At 43.8% G+C, this 7,823-nt stretch overlaps 1 long non-coding RNA gene across 2 annotated transcripts; it reads right to left on the bottom strand.

Moving 5' to 3' along the window:
- Positions 1-2,697: 2,697 nt before the first annotated feature.
- LOC134461803 (uncharacterized) lies at positions 2,698-4,525 on the bottom strand. Of its 2 annotated transcripts, XR_010037422.1 has the most exons (4): positions 4,465-4,525; positions 3,912-3,992; positions 3,519-3,596; positions 2,698-3,273 (listed from the first exon to the last, which is right to left on the bottom strand). It is a non-coding gene; the product is annotated as an uncharacterized LOC134461803 (long non-coding RNA). The 2 variants fall into 2 exon arrangements; XR_010037421.1 differs by lacking the exon at positions 4,465-4,525 and having other exon boundaries at positions 3,912-4,099.
- Positions 4,526-7,823: the final 3,298 nt, after the last annotated feature.

The following is a 7,823-nucleotide window of genomic DNA, read 5'->3' as shown; positions in this document are numbered from 1 at the left end:
AATGGAGGTATCAAAGTTGTCCAAGAACAAAATGATGTCATCAGCATACAGAGATATAATATGGTTATGACCACCAATTACCATAGGAGAAGCTGTAGATTGCCGAATAGCTTGTGCTAAACGTTCCAGTGATAAACAGAATAAAAGAGGAGAAAGTGGGTATCCTTGTCTTGTTCCACGTTCTATTTCAAATGCTGGGGAGATGCGGTCCCCTGTAACGACACTTGTGAGAGGAGAGTGGTATAATGTCTTAATCATTTCAATAAATGTGTGTCCAAACCCGAAACGTTTCAAAACTGCCCACATGAAATCCCATTGTAAATTATCAAATGCCATTTCTGCATCGAGTGAAAAGACTGCACATGGAGTTTGCTTACTATCTGCTGCATCTATGACATGCAAGAGCCTCCTCATGTTGTCTGAAGCAAACCGTCCTTGGATGAATCCTGTTTGGTCTGCATTTACCAGTGACTTGATGACTTTTACTAGAGTAAGCGTTCCATTTCTATTTCAGATTTGAGATTTTGTTTTCAAAAGGCTTTCAATTTTAAATAACAGTTCACTCAATGAAGGACTACCCACAAGTCATGACATTACATTTTCCAACACGAAATCTAACTTACATTACCTATAGGCCTATAGGTAATCCTTGTGATTGGTAGCCTACTGTGTGTCATATGCACCCTAATGGTTGGCATAGTTCTTATGTGATTGAGAGGAAAGAAAAAGAGAGAGGAAAATATTATAATAAAGTATAGGAAGTATTATACAGAGAAGATACAAAGCCAGATGACAATGAAGCTTTTTTTGTCAAAACATGATAGCCTAGGCCTACTGTTAGGGCAGCTCTACAGGTACAGTAATTTGAACAGGAAGCTTGTTTCATCATTTGGCAGCATAATGGCTAAATGCCATTTCACCTTGTATGGATTTTAGTAGAAAAGACACTGAAGAACTAAGACTCCTAATTGGATGATATTACTGTAGCATATCTGCGATATATTTAGGGCTAGGCCATTGAGTGACTTAAAAATAAGCATAAGAGTTTTCCCTCTCATGTGCGCTCCTTGCACCGCAAATCACAGTTCCAATCGGTAGCTCAATAGATAAATAGCCTATTCATCGTGGGTTTTTAAAATCTGACATCTCCTTCTCAAGCAAACATAAAAATAAATAACAATTAAAACATCCCCTGCCCAAAGTCATGCCGATTATGGGAATCTCGCAACAAGGTGCGCGCTCCCTGTCACTAAATGGACAGTAGAAACGGCACGGGCACCAAAGTCACTCCTGCTCATTCTGAGCCAGTATGTTCCAATAATAGCAAAGTAAGGTTCAACCTTCACACTTCCCAATCATTAAAATCAGTAGGCTAAGTGAGAAGTTGGAGAGCCCGCATTCTCACATCACAATTAGGCCTATTCCCAGATAGCAAAAATGTTCTGGGCTTTTTATGGCCCAGAAACCTTTCTTCATACTGGCAATATGCCACAATATGTCGGGGTTACTCCCGGGCCTAAAACGGCCCACAAGATTTTGCCGGAATCATGCCAGAAAGCAGCCAGTAGAATGCCAAGAACGTTCGACAGAGTGCCGGCACCTTACCAGATGTTTGCCAGAAGACCCAGAAATGGCCCATGAGCCTACCACAAGATTGCCAGAACCCTGCCGATTAAAACCCATAAATATGCCGGAATATATTTAACCTTCCCAATAATAATAATAACAATAAAGAATAAAACCCACAAAAAATCATGCAAATTGGCCATTTATTATCTTTAGTAGGTTACAACAACATTCATTCATTCAATAGATGATGAAAATGTATGGCATTTTAAAGTTGAATTTTCAGAAAAGAAAACCAAATATCAAAATACCTTTTTTTTAAACTCACAGCCTATGTTTTAAATGGAATTTTCCAAAAAAACAAACCAAATGATTAACACATTTCTTAACATATCCCTTTGAGTTTTTAAAAAAAACTTTCAGAAAACAAACAAAATAATAAACATTTTGTAACTCCTAAACCTAAGATATCGGTGAGAAAAACGCACAAGACCTTGAGGTCGTACATTGTATTTTCTTCTATGAACATGTGAAGAGTTCAGATGCAAAACCCCCTAACTCCATTTCAGAAGACCTACACTTCTATATTTTCAGAAAACCCTGTTGTTGGTTTGGTTAACATTCATGTACTTGATAATACATATAAATAGTTACATTACATAAATGAAATTAAAAAATATATGCAATTTTGATAGCTTTGTATTAAATAAAAATGAATTAATATTATTTTCTGAAAAGGCACTTGGGGGGGTTTGCATCTGAACTCTTCATGTGTTAATCATATAGACAAACATGTAAAATACATACAGTCACTTTTTCCACATGATTTTAATCATAGTTTAATGTAACTCCATTGATATTGCTTGACACCTGAAACACATCCCCCTTCTGGTTTTCTGACAAATCGCACCCTGTATACAATATAAAAAGTTGAGTAATTTCCTGAGACGTTCTGCAGTCAGGGAGCTCCTGAGACATTTGACCCACAGGTACCAAACATACTTTTTGAGGTGACATCTTTGTCAAGATGTGTTAATTCAGCACTGTGGCATAAATCATCCATATTCAAGTACAAAATACATCATAGTGAAGAGAATGGGTATACAAGACTGACTATCAAATTTAAAAATATCTTCCCACAACAAAGTTCCTCAAAATTGACAAAGGTGTTCCTCCAAAAAATGGATGAAGTCAAGCCACCGATGCAGCCTTTTCGATCTTGGCTACTTTGAGCGTGTGTGTGTGTGTGTCTGACCTAGTTCACAGTCCAGTGTGTTTGTGTGTGTACTGTAGCATGCATGTGTGCAGGTGTTTGTTGCTGCTTGGGATGCCATTGTGGTTCGGATGAAGGCACACCACACCTGGGGAGTAAGTCAATGCTGAAGGACAGGACTCGCGTAGGTGGGGCATGATGGTGGAATCATTGCAGTGTGTACCGATTCAGATTATTTGCCAACATCACCAGAGACTCCCATCTTGTTTGAGAGTGCGTGTATGTGTGTGCACGTGCGCCTGTGTCTATGTGCATGTTTATATGCCGGTGTGTGTGTGTGCGCTGGGCATAAAAAGGGCAAATATCTGACATTCCGTTCATGGTCTGTGCTTCTCCTCTTCCTCACCCCATCTCAGTCTGCCGCCAGGTACAGCCACCTCTTCGTAAGATGTTCCACCTCCTAGTGGGTGGCCTGGATGCATCTCTCTATTTCTCTAAAAAGTAAAGATACAAAAATAGCATTGAATCAGCAAATTTCAATGATAATTTCACCTGCAACAACATTCTTGAACTCTAATCCCTGGAACGATACATTGCCATTGAGATTTGTAAATACAGTTCATTTTTGCATGGGACAACAATTAATAAATTTCACTTTGACACATTGAATAGTAGCCAGCGCATAACAATATAACTACTTCAATTCAACTTCAGAATGCATCCATGTAAATCAACTTACTGCTTGAGGATGTCTGTCTGGCCCCATGACAAAAGCCCCCCTTTTGGTCCCTGGCTGGAACGTGGCACATGGACTGACCTGTAACGAGAGTGAGATCAAATGTCAAATGTTTATGTCCTGCTGTACATATACACAGGGTTAAAAAGTTCAGTATTATGCTAATTATATTATTTCACTGATTTACCTAAATAATCAAGAAAAACGAAACAAAAAATTGGCATAAGTTTGCTTGTAGCACATGCACACTCAGAAACATAGGCGGGCGGGCACGCACACACACACACATTTGATTTTTATGGACTGACCTTATACGAGAGTGGTAATCAAATGCTTGTTTTTTACTTAAAGATAATTCACATGATTTCCTTTATTTGATGTAGAAGATCAACTTACTGTTTGAGGATCTCTGTTGATCCATGTCACTGGAAATTCCTCTCGGGTCCCTGGCCTGAAGACGTGGGCTCATGGACTGACCTGTGACAAGATCAATAGTCAAATTTTTGGGTCATTCTAGGTATAGGGGTCTGTTAAGTCCAGGCGGGATTCACTTTCACTGTCCAGTCTGTTCCTACAGTTATACACAGGGCTGTTAATTAACTTTTTCCACCACCAGCCAAAATGGCAAGAATCTTACTAGCCAAACACACACTTAATAATGAGTCAAAGTGGCTAGTAAGTTGGTCTTTTCTCATAAGCAGGTGCACTTTGGCTCAAGGAAATATAGTTGCTTAAAATTATGGTCAGACTTAGCTCCAGTTGTGGCTGCTGATAAGGCCTGCCAAAGATTCCAAGGCACACTGATGATGGTGAAGTTAAAAAGCCTTTAATTAAACCCTTTAAGACTTTATCACTAGCTGGAGCGAAGTCTGACCATAATTTTAAGCCCTTTTTATACATACAATAGACACCTTTATAGTGTATACTTTTCTTATGTAAATCAACTTACTGCTTGAGGATCGCAGTCTGTCCTCATGTTGTCCTCTTTGGTCCCTGTCCCTCACCCGTGTTAGTGAGATGGATCCTCCTGTGACAAGAGTACAATGTCATGGACTATTTTATTGCAAATCTGATATTTCTGTAAATCACATTACCTCGTGCATGTGTCTAATAAAAAGGGCAGCTACTTTGTGTCCTCAAAGATATATTATTTCAAGTATGTCACAAACTGCCCTCTGATTTCATCAGAAACTGGTAGCTTTATTGCATCGGTAAAGCGATGTGGACTCGAGAATACTGTAGCACTACACTAGAACGTTGGGTTACGTATGTAACCTTGGTTCTGTGAAGGAAAGAAAGGCTGCCAGACGGCTAGCCCAAGGGGCTGGAATATAATCCGCGCATGCGCGAGTTCTGAGGTACACTTATATCAAAACTTCATCACGTGAGTATGCCGCGCTACTGTACACAGTATATAAGTCCCAGCGCGGCATACTTCGTCCTCATAAAAATCCTGAACGCGAAGTCCAGAGCGACGACGAAGTCTGGCAGCCTTTCTTTCCTTCACAGAACCAAGGTTACATCCGTAACCCAACGTTCTGTTTCACTCAAGAAAGGCTGCCATACGGCTAGCCCAAGGGGCTGGAATATGTATGCCCAAACGTCGCGGCGGACAACCATACGACAATTGAATAAAGACACTGGACAATGCAAGAGTCAAAGACCCTTATTGAATGTCCACATGCCAACAGGGCTAGAGTGACTGGTTAACAGAACTCAAGTTAAACACAGTCGAATATGTGACCATCTGTCACAAGCTTAGAACCGAATTCCAAAAGGATGTGGGAGATAACATGTTGAGGTTATAGAACCTTGTGAAGATCGACGGTGAAGCCCAGCAGGCCACCGGGCAACCTCTTGTAAAAGGACTCCCTTCAGGAGCGACCATGAGGTGGCTCAGAGTTAGGAGGGCGGTAGGAGTCCAACACAATCGCCTGGTTGAGATTCTGTGTTGAAAGAATCTTCGGCATAAAGTCTGTATTAGGGCGTAGGACCACACCGGTGCCTTCTGGCTGAACATGGAAGCAGTCAGGATGAGTGGACAGCGCATGTAGCTCTCCAATACGCTTCGCTGAGGTGATGGCGAGAAGAAAAATCGCCTTCTGAGACAGCCATTTTAGGTTGATACTCCCAACGGGCTCGAATGGGGGCTTCGCCAGAGCACTGAGGACAATGTGGAACTGCCATGGCGGCACAGATTGAAGCCTCCTTGGGCGCAGTCTTTGAGCTCCTCTCATGAATTGGATAGACAGAGGATTAGCTCCGAGCGTTTTGCCATCTACTCGCTTATGGCAGGCGGATATTGCAGAGAGAAAAACCTTTAGCTTTGAAGGGGACTTGCCTTCACCAAGTTTCTTTTGCAAGAATTCCAGGACTGAAGCTAGAGGGCAGGACCGGGGGCACTCATGCCACTGTTCGCACCATGCTTTGAAGGCTGCCCATCTTTAAGAGTACACAGCTCTTGTCGATGGGGCCCTAGCACACTGCAAGGTTCTTGTAACTGAGAATAACAACCCCCGAGCGAGGAGGGTGTCCCTTCTAACGGCCAGACCCACAAATTTAGGGCGGCTGGTGTCAGGTGCCACAACTCTCCCCTTGCGCAATGGGAGTTGCCATGGGGTGCTCGAGAGGAGGGTCTGAATCTCTGCAAACCATGGCACATGGGGGCGAAATGGAGCCATTAAGACAACTCTCAGGTTCTCCTTCCTGGTCTTCTCCAGGAATCATGGAGAGAGGGGGGAAGATCGTCCACCCCCAGTGGTGCGTCGTCTTGGTTTAAGGAAAACCAGAGTGGACAGTGGGTCGACTCCCTTGAGGCGAAAAGATTGCTGTGTGCCTTACCAAAATGAACCCAGATCAGATGCATTGTTTCCGGGTGCAATCGCCATTCACTTGGGTGTGGCTTACCCCTTGACAGCAGGTATGCTGCTGTGTTCAGAGTGCCCGGCAGGTGCACTGCTCTGATCGAGTGGAGTCGAGTGCCTGCTTAGAGGAGGAGTACTGGCAAAAAGTGCCGGAGGGCAAGATATATCAGTCTCAACTCGAGAATATTTATGTGGACAGTTTTCCAACACTCCTCTGGCTCCTACATCATTCAAGACTGCCCTCCAGCCTGACAGCGATGCGTCTGTGGTCAGAACTTTGCGCTGGTAGATTCTGCCTAGTCGTACACCTCTGCACAAATTCTGGGGTATGGCCCACTATTGGAGGGCTCATAGGCACACAGGTGGCAGAGGGACAGATTTTCCCCTGTCCAGTACTGGGTGTACTTGGGCAGGTACCACTTTGCACTGGACCCATATCTAGAAGGCCAAGGCGTACCACCTAGGATGCAGCAGCCATGAGGCCCAGCAGCCTCTGACACTGGTGAGCATGCACATTCCTCCGTCCCATGAACTGTGACCGGCATTGTTTCAGGGCAATAACCTCCTGATCCGAGAGACATGCCACCATCGTCAGAGTCCAGTTTCACTCCAAGGAAGGTGATTTGTTGTGAGGGAGGCAGTTGGCTCTTGTCTGAATTGAGAGACAGGCCCAACATTTGTAAGTATTCCATTACCATTGCTGTGTCCTGCCCTGCCTGCTGACTCTACTGGGAACATTTTAACCAGTCGTAATTGAGATAGATAATTGACTCTGACGCCCCTCTGACACAGCGGGCTCAAGGCTGTGTCCATGTATTTTGTGAATGGGATAGGCCGAAGGGAAGGACGTTGAACTCGAAAGTTCTGTCCTCCAACGCAATCGGAGAAACTGGCGATGAGCAGGGTGGACTGCAATGTGGAAATAGGCACCTCTGAAGCCTATACTCGTGAACCAATCCCCGCACTGAATCGATTGACAGATTTGGGTCAGTGACAGCATTTGAAATGCAACGGGCGTAAATACTGGTTTAGTGGCCTTAGGTCCAGTATTGCACGGAATCCACCATCTAGTTTCGGAACTAGGAAGTAGCTCAAATAAAAGCCACTCCGCCGTTCGTTGCGACTTAACTCCCTTATTGCTCTTTTCCTTAACAGAGTATTTATCTCCTCTGTAAGGCCAGCTGCCGCTCTGGATCTGGCTGATGAGAAACAAGAACACCCTTGAACATGGGTGGGCGGCGCCTGAACTGTAGCCGGTAACCAAACCTTACCGTTGAAACAACCCAAGAACTGGGAGAACACATTTCCCACACCTCCAATTGAGTGTGGGAGAAAACGTGCGGCAGGGCCACCTTCCCCACAAGAGCTGTAGGAGGGAGGACGAGAGCAGCAATAGTCATCCATCGCAAAATAGTTGCCAAAAACCAACGTTATCTGCTCCGTG

This window comes from Engraulis encrasicolus, chromosome 13, assembly GCF_034702125.1.
Source record: "Engraulis encrasicolus isolate BLACKSEA-1 chromosome 13, IST_EnEncr_1.0, whole genome shotgun sequence".
NCBI classification, from domain to species: domain Eukaryota; kingdom Metazoa; phylum Chordata; class Actinopteri; order Clupeiformes; family Engraulidae; genus Engraulis; species Engraulis encrasicolus.
This window is presented reverse-complemented; position numbering and strand designations above follow the sequence as displayed.